Genomic DNA, 16246 nt, shown 5'->3' on the forward strand with positions numbered 1-16246 from the left:
CACACAACGGTTATTACAACATCACACTAGCAATCCAAACAACTTAGAGTACAGCACTGTCTTGATCAGATAAAATGAAAGAAATTGCAGCCACCGATTGAGGAGCAAGAGAAAGAAGCAGAGGTCTCATCCCATGAAGGTGTGAGCTGCAAGTGGTCTTATGTTGCGGTCTTCATTGAGTATTTGTTTGGATTGATCTTTCCAATAAAGTCATATGTAACAACAACTTTTGCTAGAGCAGTGGTTGCTTCCACGGAATTTTGACGCTCGATTCCAGTTCTTCTGGTGACTCTATTTGTAACTAAATTTATTTTCACTGAAAGACTTTCTCATCCTTTCATTAAGTTCATCACAAAATTTCGTAAATTTCTGATCTCTAGTTCCGCTTGTAGGCAGCTTTGAAATAGGGTTTTTTAACTGTAGACACCCTGTACTTTACTGGGCATGTTGAATCTGGCGCTTTTATTGGGACACCCTTTATTATGTAACTTAGGTTTGTTAACCACAGCACTCTTTCTACGCCAAAATGATCTGAACTAAGTTACACCTTGTCACAAGGTTTCTAAGCACAGTGTAATTCATTTGCTACACCAGTCCATAAAAAGTTAATATCACTTGCTTTAAAAATGTTATTGTTACGTGTCATCGCTATGAATCAATGTCTTTCGGTTCCTTTTTCAATATGCCACTTGAATTTACTGAAGCTTCAAGCTTAGAATTAATTTTAAAACGCGTTATTTAAATTTTCAGAATAAATTTAAATATGAGCTGTTTATTAATATTTGCTTTAAGTTAAAAAAAAACAAAGGCAAGCGTCATCGGGAAAGAAATCCAATTGTAAGCTGAGAAACCTTTTAAGCTCGGAGTGACTTCGAATGAATAAAATAACAAATCCATTCAAGCTCTTTACAAAGAAATAAACATGTACGAGTGACTCGTTGTCACCTAGCGGATAGGAACATTTTCTAATGAAGTTAATAATAAAAATGTAGATTCTGGTCTCCCGAATAACTGAGTGGTAATCAGATTTGCCACGAATATTTTCAGCGCTGAAATTAAACGGTTATATGAAAGGGTGATGAAGAAAATAATTCTCTTTACTACAGGTATTGCGAATTAAGTAACTTTCCTTTCTCTCAGCCTCAAGAATATCTTCTCTTTCAACCCCTTCGAGAGTTTAGGGCCTTATTGTTCGAATGTTGGACTGTCAAAGGGGAAATGACAATCGGCTTTATTAAAATGTCACCTTCACCTGATACGCCGGCTGTTATTGCTCTTGTTGCACGCAGGAGTTCGTCTGCCTGTCCTGCTACTGCCACTCACGCGAACTAAATAAAGCACTTAGAGAAAAAAGTGCAGTCTTTTATTTCCCTTGAGTTGTTCTATACTGTTTAAAAAATCGCGTTGGGTGCTTTGAATGGCAGCCATTTGTCTGGAAAGGGAGCTAAGCGAAGTGTTTAAGTAAGTTTTTCTTAATAGTTTAGTCGTAAAAAGATATGTTGGAAAATTAACCATAACTAATTACATTAAAAGGTACAGTAAGCAACATTTTTTTAACAGCCTAAAGAGTTAAATTATACCCGATATACAGAAAGTAAATTAGAAAGTAAAATAATAAATTTTTAGGCTTAAAATTAATTTTTATGTTCTAAAGCTCATTTTAGCTAAAACCTTATTTTTTATGCTAATTCTTTCCTGTAACTTCTATTTCTATTGCTAGCTTTCACCAGAATGCAAATTATCCGGAGTTTAAATAGCGATTGTGTATGCAATTTAGAGAGAAAGCTTTGGTAATGCGCTATGAAAGCAGTTTATTTTGTGACTTGTTCCATTTGCTTGGTGATGCGGGTTTCTAAAAAATTACCTGAACTTCTTAGCAAGTAGGTTTAAAGGTCGCAGTAAGATGGAGCCAGGTTCGGTAGATAATTTTCTACTGTGCTATACGCATTTACCCATTTGAATTTTAAAGACTCCAAGAAGCGGTGGAAAAGTTTTGTTAAATTTCCTTCTGCGTACAAAACGATGTTTTAATATCATCTTAATGAATGTAAGTTTACAAAAATAGGGGTTAAAATAAGTAATTATACAAATTTATCTAATGAATGCTGTTTAAATACAAGTCTTCATGACAAATCTAAAATCTTGCACTGCTGAGAGGTTTAAAAATATTTTAATTCATTTGTATCACTTGTCTGTTATTTAAGTCTACATTTTTAGTTAAACGCGAAGATGAGAACTATTTAGAAGGATTGGATTGGATTATTCAGTTATGGCAAAGCACACGAGGGCTATCTGCCTAAGGGGAGGGATGGCTTCGCGGAGGACTTTCTAAGGGAAACTGGCTCGTATAAACGTTACACATGGGGAAAACCACGAAAACGCCCATGCAGCCAGCCCGTTCGCGGGATTCGAACCTCGGACCGAACTACCAGTGTTCAGCGACTTTACCGCTCGGCTGCTGGTGGGCCTATACTATTTAGAAGGAAGGTAGGTTAAAGAAGGTGCAATTTAACAATTGATTAGGTTTAAGTTTACAAAATAGTTTTTTTATTTATAAAACTTGCTGAGTTGCTAAATGCAATGACTACGAACCGATATATAAAGTACCCACTATCAATATATAGTTTGTTTAAGTTGTTGCTACTATAAAAAAAGGAAAAAAAAATCTGATGGACCAAAAAAAGGGAATACAAATCTAATGTGGACACCACGACTTCCTTGTACAGCGTATTACATTGTACACATTTTTTTGTAGCATATAATTTAAACTTATTTCCTCGAGTTTCATTAGAGATATATTTCTTATTCAATCAATTCAGTTCTCACTTCGCGTCAAGACAAAAATACATAAAAACTCAAAAAATCTTCATTGTAAAACAAAGAAAAAACTAAAATTGTAAAACAAAGAAAAAACTAAAACAACAAATACAGTTAAAAACAGTTAAAAAGTTTTGTACAATTACAATTAGAGTTTCTAAGAAGAAACAAGCAACTGTGCCAACTGGCACGAAGACGAAATTTTTCTGTGCACAAAATTGAAAGTTAACTTTCGGTAACACTGGGCAAAAACCCACCGAATTTGCTGCACCAATTGACTTAATTCACTATTCTACTGCTACTTACAGTTTCAAATTCAGTAAAGAAATGGCTGTCTCGTTAAGCCTACCGCCACTTTTAAATTGTTGGTAATTCTACAACTATTGCATGCAGATAAACTAAAGACATGCAAATCTTAACAACGTAATCCCTTTTAAAGCTAAAATACACGTCTACTAAAATATAAGAATAATAAAAAAAACAGAGCTCAACAAGCCGGGTAAGAAGGTGGATATGTGTATATATATATATATATGTAAGTTCAGTAAGGCACATTGCAACAAGAAAGGGATGCACAACTAGATATTATAGGATTCCCACATACAAAATTTCAACGTTTTATGGCTAATCGTTTTTAAATTATGCGAAATATACACATAAGTATGTACGTACAGACGCCACGAAAAAATGTTCTTCTGAATCCGTCTTAAATCTATTTTGGAGAAAAAAGTCCTTTATTCTGTCAGTACGTAGAGGTGTTATGCAAAATTTCGTCTAACTGCATTTCAGAGTGGTCAGAGTGGTTTCAGAGTGGTTTCAGAGTGGTTGTTTTCGTTGAAATATGAAAGTTGAAATTTTTCGCGATTAGAATACTTATTTTACTTCGCAAAAGGAAGTAAAAAAACGAAGAAGAAATATAAACATCTAGTTTTCCACTGCACCAGAAGGAAGCGTTTTGAAGCTACTAAAAATTAAATTCTGTGCACTCTTGATTAATTAATTATCCGGATGCAATAGATTTAGTTTGTGTTTTATTCGTGCGTGCCGCTGAACACAACCGCACACTCGAAATTATGCGTAAGTGTGTGTAAAAACAAACTCGCGCAAGTCTGGGCATGCGCCCTAATACAAAAAATCGGAGACTTTGAAGAAATCGAGTTGATAACTAAAGTTGTATGTCAAGAAATTGAAAATGTAAAATTCTTCGAAGATGTCGATCGGAAAATATGGAGAATATTTCGATGGCTATTAGATTTTGAACCCAGCTTTCAATGCCTCAATGATGCAGATGTCAAGTGTCACAAGCGCTGAAGAGGCAAAGAGTGATACTGAAAATACAAGAGCAGAAAATGCTGACAATTACAGTAGTCCCGTGATAACAATGACCTTCTGTTGAAACACTTTTGGACTTCGTCGACCAAAGGTAAGTTGTCGACCAAAGGCAATGATAAAATAACACTTCGAAAAATTTGTAATGAAATTCGACGAATATTTAAACGTTCCCGAAAACTACTGATTTTATAAAATTATTGAAAATCAGTAAAATTACTGATTTTTTTATGAAACAGACGCATGTAATATGCACAAAAATTAATGTTTGGAATTATCCGTAATCTGCTTCGCCAGGCCTGATAATCGACAGTACACTGTAGCTGTATCCGTAGGAAAGAAATTTTATGTCTTTTTATTTCCTGTACCAAATTACTTACTTTAAAATAAGCACTTCAAGGCCGTTGCCGTCCTCGCAGTTGTAACTCGTGTTGCCATAACGTCACAATATTTATAATATTTATGTTCTCCTCATGAGTTGAGACTGTAATCCAAGTTAACCTTTATTCACGGGCTCTTCATGAAGAGAAGTGATGTGGGGAAAAAATTAATCGAGTTGACCTTTTTTCCGTACCTGTTATTTCCATGGTTACAAGTCAAACTCAGAGGCGGAAAATAACCTTGAAGTTCCTATTTTAAAGTAATAGACAATAGTTGGTTATATCTGTAGCTGAAATGTAGAAGAAATATAAAACAATTATTTCTATGGACTTACAAAACCTCATCTGAATCCATTGAAAATTGAATAATTGTACCTGTTGTTATGAAATTTTATACACCAGTGCTAAAATACTTCAAATTTACAAAAGTAGTTTCGTTTCCAGGCAAATGAAAAAAAAAATTTATGACTAATTATTGCTAATATCTTATAAGCAAGATGCAGAGTAAACACAAAAATTAATGATTTAAAAATTCTGCAAATACCTAAACACCTTAACGTAATAGTTCTACAATCGAAATTAATAGATTATAATTTTCTTACTTAACTAAATTAACTAGTTTTACAAAAAAAAAAAAAAAAAAAAAAAAAAAAAACTCTTTTGATTACGTTAGGGAAATTCAATTTAACTAATTCTTTTGTTTTTATTAGTATTATAATATACTGCTTCTAAAACTTGCGAAAAAATTCAAGACATTTAAAAAAGTAATTATCCGATAAATTAAAAAGTAATTAGTCTTAATTATACAAAAAGGGCATCATTTTGTAAAATAATAATTTTACACCTTAAACACTGAAAAAAAACAGTGTTTATATTCTATCAAAAATTCACATCTGCTGTAATGCATGTTTATAGTCTTTTAAAAAATAAAACTTAAGCCAAACACTTCAACACTCTTGCCAAGTATATCATATTCACTGAGTATTAATTTTTTTAGCAGCACAGATGCTATTTTCTTTAAGGATAAATTACTTTTATTTATGGAAAGTTGAGATAAACAAAAGAAGACAGAGAGACATAATTAAGCGCTTATATTTCTAATAACATTTCTAGCTTGTATATAATTACGACAATATAATGTTTCCTTAAAAGTCATTTCTGAAAACCAAGCTTATTTCACATAGCCAAGTTAGTACATAAATTTAAAATACTAATTGCGTAATTTACATTTGTTCCGTATCGTTCGCTCTAAACTTTTTAGCAGCACAAATGCTATTTTCTTTAAGAATAAATTACTTTTATTCATGAAAGTTAAGATATGCAAAAGAAGACAGAGAGAAATAATTAAGCGACTTCTTTATTTCTTATAACAGTTCTCGCTTATACATAATTATGACAATATAATGTTTCTTTAAAAGTACTTTCTGAAAACCAAGCTTATTTCACATAGCCAACTTAGTACATAGATTTAAAATACTTAATTGCGTAATTTACATTTACTCCGTATCGTTCGTCTTAACAGAAAATATTGTTACGAAATGTACAGGCGCTTCCCCGCAAAGCAGTTTTAGGGTTGTCATAAAATGGCAATAAAAAGCAGGGTTGCCACATTTAGCGAGAAATCGCCCATTTGGCGACATTTGACTACAAAATCGGCGATATGCCATAGACTGATGGAGAACCATCTGGAACGAATTCTTACCGGTTTAGCCCAGAATGTTCTCGAACACAAGCTGAAAGCTATATAAACCCTGCTGGTCCGCAGTCAGTCAGTTAGTATTGAGAGGGCGAGTCAGAGTGCCTCGTCGAGAGGGTGAGTGAGTGTGTCTCGTCTAGAGTGCGAGTGTCTCATGTAGTTAGTCCGTGCGGAGACGATCGAGTTGACAGCCGGGCAGCGATCGTCGAGTTCACCAATCTCTATGTGTATCGCGGTTACTGCATCGTCGAGAGAGCGTGTTGAGCTCCGGGAACAACTGAACCGAAGAGTCGGGAGCCGTGCTCTGTGTGTCGTCGAGTGCATCGCGAGTTGTAGCGTGGAGAGTCTCGAGAGTACTTGGAGTTTCGAGAACGACCAAGCAGAGTCGGGAGCTGCACTCTAGTGCTTTGCCGTGAAGCTGTCTCCACCATGATAGCCTGATAACCTGGAGGCTGTGTCGCTGATCGTGTCAGCGCGTTTATAGTAGTTCATCGACGACTGTAAAAACGTGTTTTGGAGCTGTCCTGACAATACTGGCTAATAAAGTGTGTTTCGATACTTCATCAAATAGTGTCGTCGTTATTCACTCCAGATCTACGAACCCCGTACGAACTGATGTAAGAAGAAATAACGCAACAAGATATTTACTAATTAATTTTATTTCAATTAAATTAATTTAAAATTTAACTTCACGGTGTGGCAAAATAAATAATCTCAAGATGTGCTAAATTACGTACGAGTAATATCGCAAATATGGTAAAATGGACAACTTACTTGATTTTGTTTAGAATAGCCTCATAAATTTTTCAAATTCATATATAGGATACCACCTTATATACAAATTTCTTTCGGTTGTAAAAAATCTACAAAAGTAAGAGATCATCTTTCAGTAAAGCTGACTTAAATTTAAAGGAACGCGATAAACACACAGTAGAATTTCAAATATCTGAACTTATTAAGATCCGGATGTTTGGAAATCCAAATGAACATTTAAAATATCCGGATAATTAGACAATTTTGTGTCTACAAGCCAAAATTTAATATTTACTGAATTGAAAGAGACATAATGTTTTTCGTATATATTTTCTTTTCTCGATTTTCAGACCATAAAATTTGTTAAAAGAGAAAGGAATACGCGTGGAAATACGGTATTGAAAAATCTGATGTGTACATTACATGCCATCCCCTTGTACGGAATATTAAATTGTACACAATTTTTCTTACATTTTATTCAAACTTATTTTCTGGAATTTTATTAGATACATTTCTCATTGAATTAATTCAGTTTTCCCTTCGCGATAAGGCAAAAATACATAAAACCGCAAAATATCTTTATTAAAATTGAAAAATATAGAAAAATAGAAAACACCAAATACCGTTAAAAACATTAAAAAAAAAAAAAAAAAAAAAAAAAAAAAAAAACAATTTTTACAATTAAAATGAGAGCTTCTACGCAAAAACAAGCAATTCGGCCAACGGGCAAGAAGGCAGATTTTTAGGTGCACAAAACTGAAAGTTTACTTTTGGTCCCACTCAGCAACATCACACTGAAGGTACAGAAACTAACTTAGTTCACTATTTACTACGTTTCAAATGTAAACAAATATGGATGGTATGGTAAAAAAAATTAGGCTTAGCCGCACTTAAACAACTTTTAAATTGTTGGTAATTCTACAATTGTTGTATGCAGATTAACAAAAGAAAGACAAATCTCAACTGGAAGATAAGAACAAATAATTCAATCATTTTTAAAGAAAAATTTTCTTCACAATTTCCCAACATATAAGAATAAAAAAAACTGAGCACTGAGCTGACGGAGCCGAGTAACAGAGTGGGTATGTATATATAATTTTTGTGCGGCCGATCGTAACCAAAAAGGGAGATGCACATCTACATTTTATAGCAGTCCCATATACAAAATTTCAAAGTTCTGAGGCTACTCGTTTTTGAATTATGCCGGATACATATATACATACGTACTTGTGTACGTACAGACGTCACGAAAAAAAATCTCTTTTGGATCCATTTCAAATCCTTTATGCAACCCGTTTTGGAAAAAAAAGGTCCTTTATTCTGTCCTTACCTACATTAAATCCGATTCGGGCAACATTACCTACAGCTGTCTCGTAAAAACATCGTTAAATTGCATTCGATAGCGGTCAAAATGGATATTTTCGTTGAAATATGACACTCGAAAATTTTCGCAACTACAGTACTTCCTTTACTTCGTGCAAAGAAGTAAAAAAACAAAGAGAAATGTACAATCGGTGAAAAACGATGCGATAGCATAGTAAATCATAACAGAAGATATTCATAGTGGCATACGAAGAATAACTAGATTATAAATGCATCTAACGTGAGGAATTGACTGATTAAGATACCTGGAAGTTCCAAGAAATAAGAAAATGTCTCAAATAATCGATTAAAAGAATATAATGGGTTCGAATATAAAATTTTGGAAGCATCTTAAAATCATTTATATACAACGTAATACTCAAGAGACATTAGAATAAAGTACTCAAAACTGAATTATTTCGATTTACTGAAAAGAACATGCTCGCTCTCATATATTGAGTCACTTTTCCTTTCAAATAATAGATTAAATCTTTTATACTCTGGTAACAATGAAAAAAAAAAGGTATCTAGTCAAAAGAACGGATAGGATTTAAAGTTCGGAAATTGAAGCGGGCGAATCATAAGGAAAAAATGAATAAAACTCATAAAAAGCTTAAAATCGCTTGGCTTAGAGAAATGGCAAGTATTACATTCAAAAATACTTTTTTTTTCAGACGACAATTTCTCATAAGGATTTTTGTCGGACCATTTTTTTTTTAAAAAAGGAACTCGGAAATTTACTTTTCTTTGGCATCCTTGAAGTAATTTTCGTGAGATTAATCTTTTGTTATCATTCTGAATAATAAGTAAGATAAAAGAGTGATCCGCTTTATGCAGCGACAAAATTTGCATAATTGCGCGAATTTAAGCAAAGAAATTCATTTCTATAGCGAGAGAAAACGGAATAGCTGTTCTATCCTCACCCCCTCCTTCCGTACTTTTGAGCTTTAATTACAGTTTGGAGATTGAACACACTTCTTTTTTTTTGTTGCTGTTTTTGGACATGAAATAAAAATTATGATAAAACTAGACAAATCATTAAGGAAACCAAATACAGTTCCAGATGTAATAAGCATTTGTAATCAAATCGTCTCGGTTTTATAAAATAGATTCTCATCAAACATTTTGATGATATGAGATGGTGAGAGCAGCATTCAATTCAAGGCTTAGAAACTGCGATTGCATTTTCTTTTTATGAGATAATATTTATACGTTATAGGATTAAAGAACATTAAAAAGTATTTCGCTTAGTAAAATGCATAATTAACCAGTCTAAAAGTGTATAACTTCTTAAATTAATAGTCTAAGCATTCTTACATTAATAGTCTTCTTACATTAACTATAAAAAGAGTATAGCATATCTTATCTTTAAAAATCGACCATAAGTAATAATAAAATAAATAAATAAAAAGAAAGAAAATTTGAAAGGATTCATATTTTAATGTCTCACCAGAGGATTTATTAAAGTTTTTTATGCGCTTGTTGAAATCGGAAGTTACCGGTCTGCTCTTGCACTCAATCCTGCAGACACTTTTTTTAAATCTTTTTAATTTTACTATTGAGCATCGCTTACTTCGTATTTACATAAACTTAAGTATTTAAAAACAGCAGATCTTTAGAATTCTGGATAGAGTGTTAGGGGTTGCCATACATTTATTTCTCTAAAAACCAGCCGCTCCAAAGGCCAGCCGTCTGTAAAAGTGATTATGAAAAAGAAAAACGTGTATTTAGTGTCATTTTTTTAAAATATTTAATATTTTTAGTTAGACATCTCATGATTTAAATGCATTTTTATTGAAACCAAATCAGATTAAAAAGTATTTTTCAATCGCTTGGTTTGCTACCCTGTAAGAGAAAGATTAAATTTGAAAGTTAAATAACTTAAGCTTTACTTAATGGCAACACGCTGGTGTACGGTGATAATAAGTATTTTGTCTGAGGCAGTGGCATCATATTGCTTTCAAATATCCGAAATTGTGGATTAATATTGAGAGACAAATATCTTACATTTTGCCAGATGACAACAGTCTAGCTCGTTGGGGATTAAAATGTTTTATTTCGAATAGTGCTGCTGCAGTTTGCTTTTAAATCCCTAAACTTGTTAAACAAAAATTCGTTGAATTTTTACAAGATATGAAATAATTTAAAATAAATTTCAAAATTGAAAATTCTGGCTTTGAGGTGCTCATGCTCTGGTAGAAGACTATGTATATCAAAACTTTAGTGGCTCTAGTTTTCACAACGCAAGGAGCACACATTATACATACGTAGGTAAGTTGAAAAATAAGTTTCCCTTGTCGACTGTGGTCAGAGTTGTGTATGAAAGTCAAAAAATAGAATGAGACATTAAAGATATGACATACCTTTATTTTTCCACATAGGTACCAAGTACATTGAGACATTTGTCATATCGCTTGATAAGCTTCAAAAAGCCCTCCAGGAAAAAATCAGGGCTTTGCATATGGAAGAAGCGTTGAACGACTTGTTTTTGGCGTGAAATGGTGGACCCACGTTTCATCCCCCCGTCACAATCCGAAACAGAAGTCATTGCCATCTTCATGGTAACGCACGAGATGTTCCAGGCTGACCCCCATGCGTTGTTCCTTGTGTGTCGAAGGAGGTGGTCAAAGGAGGAAGTGAGAGCGGTTATCCGCTATGAATGGGCACGTGGAGTATCAGGAACAGAAATTCATAACCGCCTCGTGGAAGTCTATGGGCCAGGTGTGATGTCGAAGCAAATGGTGCGGAGATGGTGTCGCACATTCAAGTGATGGACGTCAGCAAGTGGAGGACATTCCGAGAGCTGGACGGACGCGCACGACCACTACAGATGCAAATGTCAGGAAGGTGGATGACATGATTAGAGCGAACCGGCGATCGATCACCATCGATGAAGTAGCGGAAGAACTTGGAATCTCACACGAGCGAGCTCAAAACATCATCCACGACATTCTTCGATACAGAAAAGTGTCAGCACGATGGGTGTCCCGACAATTGACCTCGACACACAAGGAACAACGAATGGGGGTCAGCCTGGAAGATCTCGTGCGTTGCCATGAAGATGGCAATGACTTTCTGTTTCGGATTGTGACGGGGGATGAAACGTGGACTCGTTGCTCGGACTCGTTGCATTATGTATTAATTACTAAAATTAGGACTTGATGAGTCATTTTTCGGTTACTTGTACTACAACTCAATAAGCCTTGCATCTGTTATGAACTAGAGTTATAAACTGGGATTTGATATTTACCAGTTACTGAGACTTGGATTTGATGAGTACTTCATCAATTAATTGCACTAGGACTCGAAGAATCATTTGTCCAGTTACTCAGATTTCAAATCAAATCACTTATACTTGGACAAAGATTCGATGAGCCAAATTCATCTGTTACTCGTGAGACATTTATCAAATACTCGGTGTCGTACATAATACGACATTTATCAGGTACTCTAATGCAGACTTAATGAGTCTTTTATTATCTACTCAAATTCAATAATAGGATCGAGACAAGACGAGTACCAGTTTTAGTTTTTCACAGTTGCAATATTCATACCAATTTTGTTCACAAAATTTCATTTTGTTGAATAGTTCGTTAATGGCCCGTATTAATGTTCTATTTATTTGTTTAATAAATTATGGCAAAACGTGCGGGGACTACTTGCCTACGCAAAGGAACTTATTTGTTGAAGGATTTTGTGGTAAAATGGCTTATATTCAGGTTACACAAAAGGAAAACCCCAAAACATCCAAATAACCGACTGTCCTCCATGAGTCAAATTACTAGTATTCAAAGCAGCATACAGTCGTCCCTTGGTGGGTTTGGTCTTACTACAGTGGAGCTGACTGCTCCCCCATTCCTTGATCTATTGAGCAAATTGGCAGGTTATTTAAGTTACATTAATATATTCGAAACAGTTCAAGTAATTTTGATGAAGAAATTAGTCGAAATTCGTTAAGTTATTTTAGACTGTTTTTTTTTTTCGAATATTAAAGGCTTCATAGGAAAAACATTTTTGTATTTTCTAACAAATTTAATGATTAGGAGACAATGTCAGTTTATTTTTCTTTCCAATTTCGGGCACTATAACGGTATTGGGCCCTCGTAAGAGTCAGAAGTGGTGGCCATTTTATTGTGGAGGCACCTAATAGGCGGCAACCATTGCCTCCTGTGAAGGGATAGACAGTTTTACATCCATGCCTTCTCCGGGATTCGAACCCTAACCTTTCGGCATCTCAGTCAAGCTTCCCTAACCACTATACCGTCTCGGCGGCTCCAATGTCAGTTTATTGAGAGTAAAACAATTCTAATGAGGATGTCGAAGGACATGACTACCATGAAAATGGAAAGAAAATTAGTAATAAATATCAGTACGAAATTGTAATCAATTAATACATATTTTGTATTAATTTCCTAATGTTCTAGTACAAAATTCTTCTAGGAAATAAGAATATATGCCACTTGTAAGCACTCAGATATGAAAATGTTGTCACATTGTACTATGCTTCATCAAACATCCAACCTTCGGGGCCCACCAGCGGCCGAGGGGTAAAGTCGCCGAACACTGGTAGTTCGGTCCGAGGTTCGAATCCCGCGAACGGGCTGGCTGCATGGGTGTTTTCGTGGTTTTCCCCATGTGTAACGTGTATACGAGCCAGTTTCCCTTAGAAAGTCCTCCACGAAAGGCATCCCTCCTCTTAGTGTGCTTTGCCATAATTAAATACACCACAAATACACCACATCCAACCTTTGTCAGCAGCTGTCAAAAAATTATTCTACGTGGCTGCAAAATTCTGTAATAAAGTACGAATGTGCCGATGATCACTCAAGTCCTGAAAATCCGTGCCTATGTCTTCAGCTTTTATGGGCCACAATCAAAAGAGTCTGTAATTTCTCATAATCCTGTTTTTACGTATGAAAACGAAGATATTTTGTGTCTGAGGTCCCCAAAATGAATGTTGTCCTGGACTTCCAAGCTATTTTAGTCGGCCTCTGAAAACATGTTCAGTATTGTCTGAGGCGTCAGTAATGCCTAAGTCACTTATTGATACACCAAATAATACCAAGCTTACAAAGCAGTGATGCTAGATACATTTTTCAATTAAATAGTAATTTAATTAATTCCATTTATAGAAAGTTATTTACAAAAATGTGATTTGAATGTAATAACAGAATTTTCAGATGCGCAAATGAATACATTTGTTTGGTAATGTGCATGTTAAATAGTGTAATAAACTCTAGACAGTATTCCTTAACTCTAGATGGCAACCAGGTTTATCCGAAGCACTGCGGCTGCGCGAGCAGAACAGCAGAACGCTCAACGTTGTGACTCAGGAGAGAGATCTGAAGCTCCACCAGCTAACTAGGAGATTTTTCGTCTGCCGAGGCCAGGTGTGACGGATGCTAACATGGCCCGTTTTTATCGTCCCTGAACGTGTTGCCGACTTGGAAATTTATTAACATTTCTAAATGTGTGAAATTAAAATTTATGTCTGTGTCTTTATGTGTTCTGATGGTTTGTGAATAAAAAATTGACACATCACTAATGTGTTTCAGGTCCCCAAAAGATATCAGGGCATTGCAGGAAATGGCTCTCAAAGGGCTGCTTGTACCGCCAAGTTTAGTTTAGTTAAATAAATAAACGTTATTAAAATTATGAACAGTTGTGTCTAGTAATAAAAAATCTGATGTGTACACCACATGACTTCCTTGTACGGAATATTAAATTATACGCATTTTTTTGTGAATTTCATTTAAATTGATTGGATTGAATTAAATCTACTTCGTCGACAGCGCATAAACCACAATAGAATAAATGCACTCTTTAAAATTCACTATATTTGTTTACTATAACGACGCTCTGAATGCACAAAATTTATATCATTTGAAGAATTATCGTTGCCACTTGTTCTATTCAAATACTATAATAAAGCTAAAACGATGTATGAAAGAAATTAAGCAAACAAAACAGAAAAGAAACAGTTTTTCACAGACGATTTAGTATTTCTCATTCAATTAATTCAGCTCTCACTTTGCGACAAGGCAAAAATACATAAAAACTCAAAATATCTGCATTAAAAATTACGAAGTAAATCTTAAACACTTATTTCCTCGAAAAAATTCCACAAAGGATTAAGCATGATTTAATTCGCAATAATAAATGAAGGCGTTATTTTTCTGTTGCGAAGCTTATTCTCTCTAGATTGCCAACAAATCTACAATTCTGCTGTTTCAAATGCAAACAAATATGTCCGTCATGTTATTTAAAACTTAACCGCACTCAAACAGCTTTTAAATTGTTGCTAATTGTACAAATATTGCTTCCAGAATTATGAAAGGCATAAAAACCTTAACCGGAAGATAAAAACAACATAATACAATAATTTTTAAAGCAAAAAATGTACAATTTACAAACATATAAGAGTAAAGAAACTGAGATTACTGAGACGGGTAACAGAGTGGATATATATATAAATATATTTATATACGTTTGGTGCGGCCGATTGCAACCAAAATACGAGGTGCATATCTACGTGCTATACCAATTGTAGAAAAAAGAGATAGAGGGCGCTGCGCCGCCCGTATGTTTAACTAATTAAGAGTTTCGGGAGAGAGGGTTGAGAGGTTGATGAGAGTGGTTGAGAGTGACATAAACTAGATACTCTGTAATCTGTATATAATATTTGTACATAGTCTTCTCTTCATTAAATAGATTTAGTTAAAGGAAAGTGTCTTTGTTTGGCCAATAGAACACAAGAACCACCGATAAAGAAGATGTAAGTAAGTTATTACACCAGTCCTATATACAAAATTTCAACGTTCTTGAGGCTACTCGTTTTTGAGTTATGCGAGATACGTACGTACGTACGTACATACGTTCGTACAAACGTTACGAAAAATTCTCTTCAGAATTGATTTTAAAGCAGTTTTATAATTTGTTTGGAGAAAAAGTGTCTTTTATTCTGTCCTTACGCACAGATATGACGCAAAAACATCGTTAAATTGCATTCGATAACGGTCAAAATGGATATTTTCGTTGAAATATGTTGCCTGAAACTTTTCGCGATTACAATACTTCCTTTTTACTTCTTACAAAGAAGTAAAAATGACTCACATTTGTATTTTTAAACCACAAATACAAAGGCTGTTCGTACATTTTTAGAACATTTCCATTGTAATTACAGATATATTTTACTTAAAATCTTTATGTTTTAAATGTTCTATTTGATAACCTTTATTCTTCGCCATCTTTATACACCATAATTTCCAAGACAATAAAAATAAAGCCTTTTCTAATATCGGAAGAGGTATTTTATTCCATAAGGAGGGTTGTAGATTGGCGTTTGGATAACCCGCTTTTTAAAAGTCCGAAAGCTCAAAAGTGCATCGGTGATAGAGATTTGGTAGGGAAATGAGTGAAAGGTACGGCCTTGATACAAATTCCTTGTTCCATTTTTTTCCCAGGAAATTAACAGTGGATTTTGACGTGCGGTTTCTTGCTTTGTCTTGATGCAGTTTTACGGATTGATGGTACTGTAGGTAAAAAGAAAGTACTTCATATTTCAAAAATTGGGTATAAAATATGTTCCTGATAATACGCGGAGTTGACCTTAACAGTTTTCTGCACTCTCTTTAATATTTATTTGTCGTTATATCAAAACCCAGCAGCAATCATAAATCTCTTTGAAAAACTTGCTTTAGATTCTTCGAACCATGATCTAAGATTTTTTTCTCTGGATTAAATGGATCTCATTAAAAGCACGCAAAAATCGTCTATTGTGACAACATTTTTCCATTTTTGTCCCGATAAATGTTTCTCATAAAGAATTTTCCAGTGCGTTCTGCGTTCGGCAATATGTTGTGGAGAAAGACGATGCACATTATGTTTTTTTTGTCATTTTAAGATTAAA

General features: G+C 34.3%; 1 protein-coding gene and 1 long non-coding RNA gene across 3 annotated transcripts in view; one reads left to right on the plus strand and one right to left on the minus strand.

The window, feature by feature from the left end:
• The window catches only part of LOC118186705 (uncharacterized), a 1213074-nt gene that overhangs the window by 266687 nt on the left and 930141 nt on the right, over nucleotides 1-16246 (minus strand). The gene's annotated exons all lie outside the window — the stretch shown is intronic.
• On the plus strand, nucleotides 1346-13878 carry LOC118195248 (uncharacterized). Its single transcript, XR_004759217.2, has 2 exons — nucleotides 1346-1461; nucleotides 13598-13878. It is a non-coding gene; the product is annotated as an uncharacterized LOC118195248 (long non-coding RNA).

This window comes from Stegodyphus dumicola, chromosome 8 (assembly GCF_044657685.1).
Source record: "Stegodyphus dumicola isolate Sdum_Otavi_A_Nest chromosome 8, ASM4465768v1".
In the NCBI taxonomy this organism is placed as follows: Eukaryota; Metazoa; Arthropoda; class Arachnida; order Araneae; family Eresidae; genus Stegodyphus; species Stegodyphus dumicola.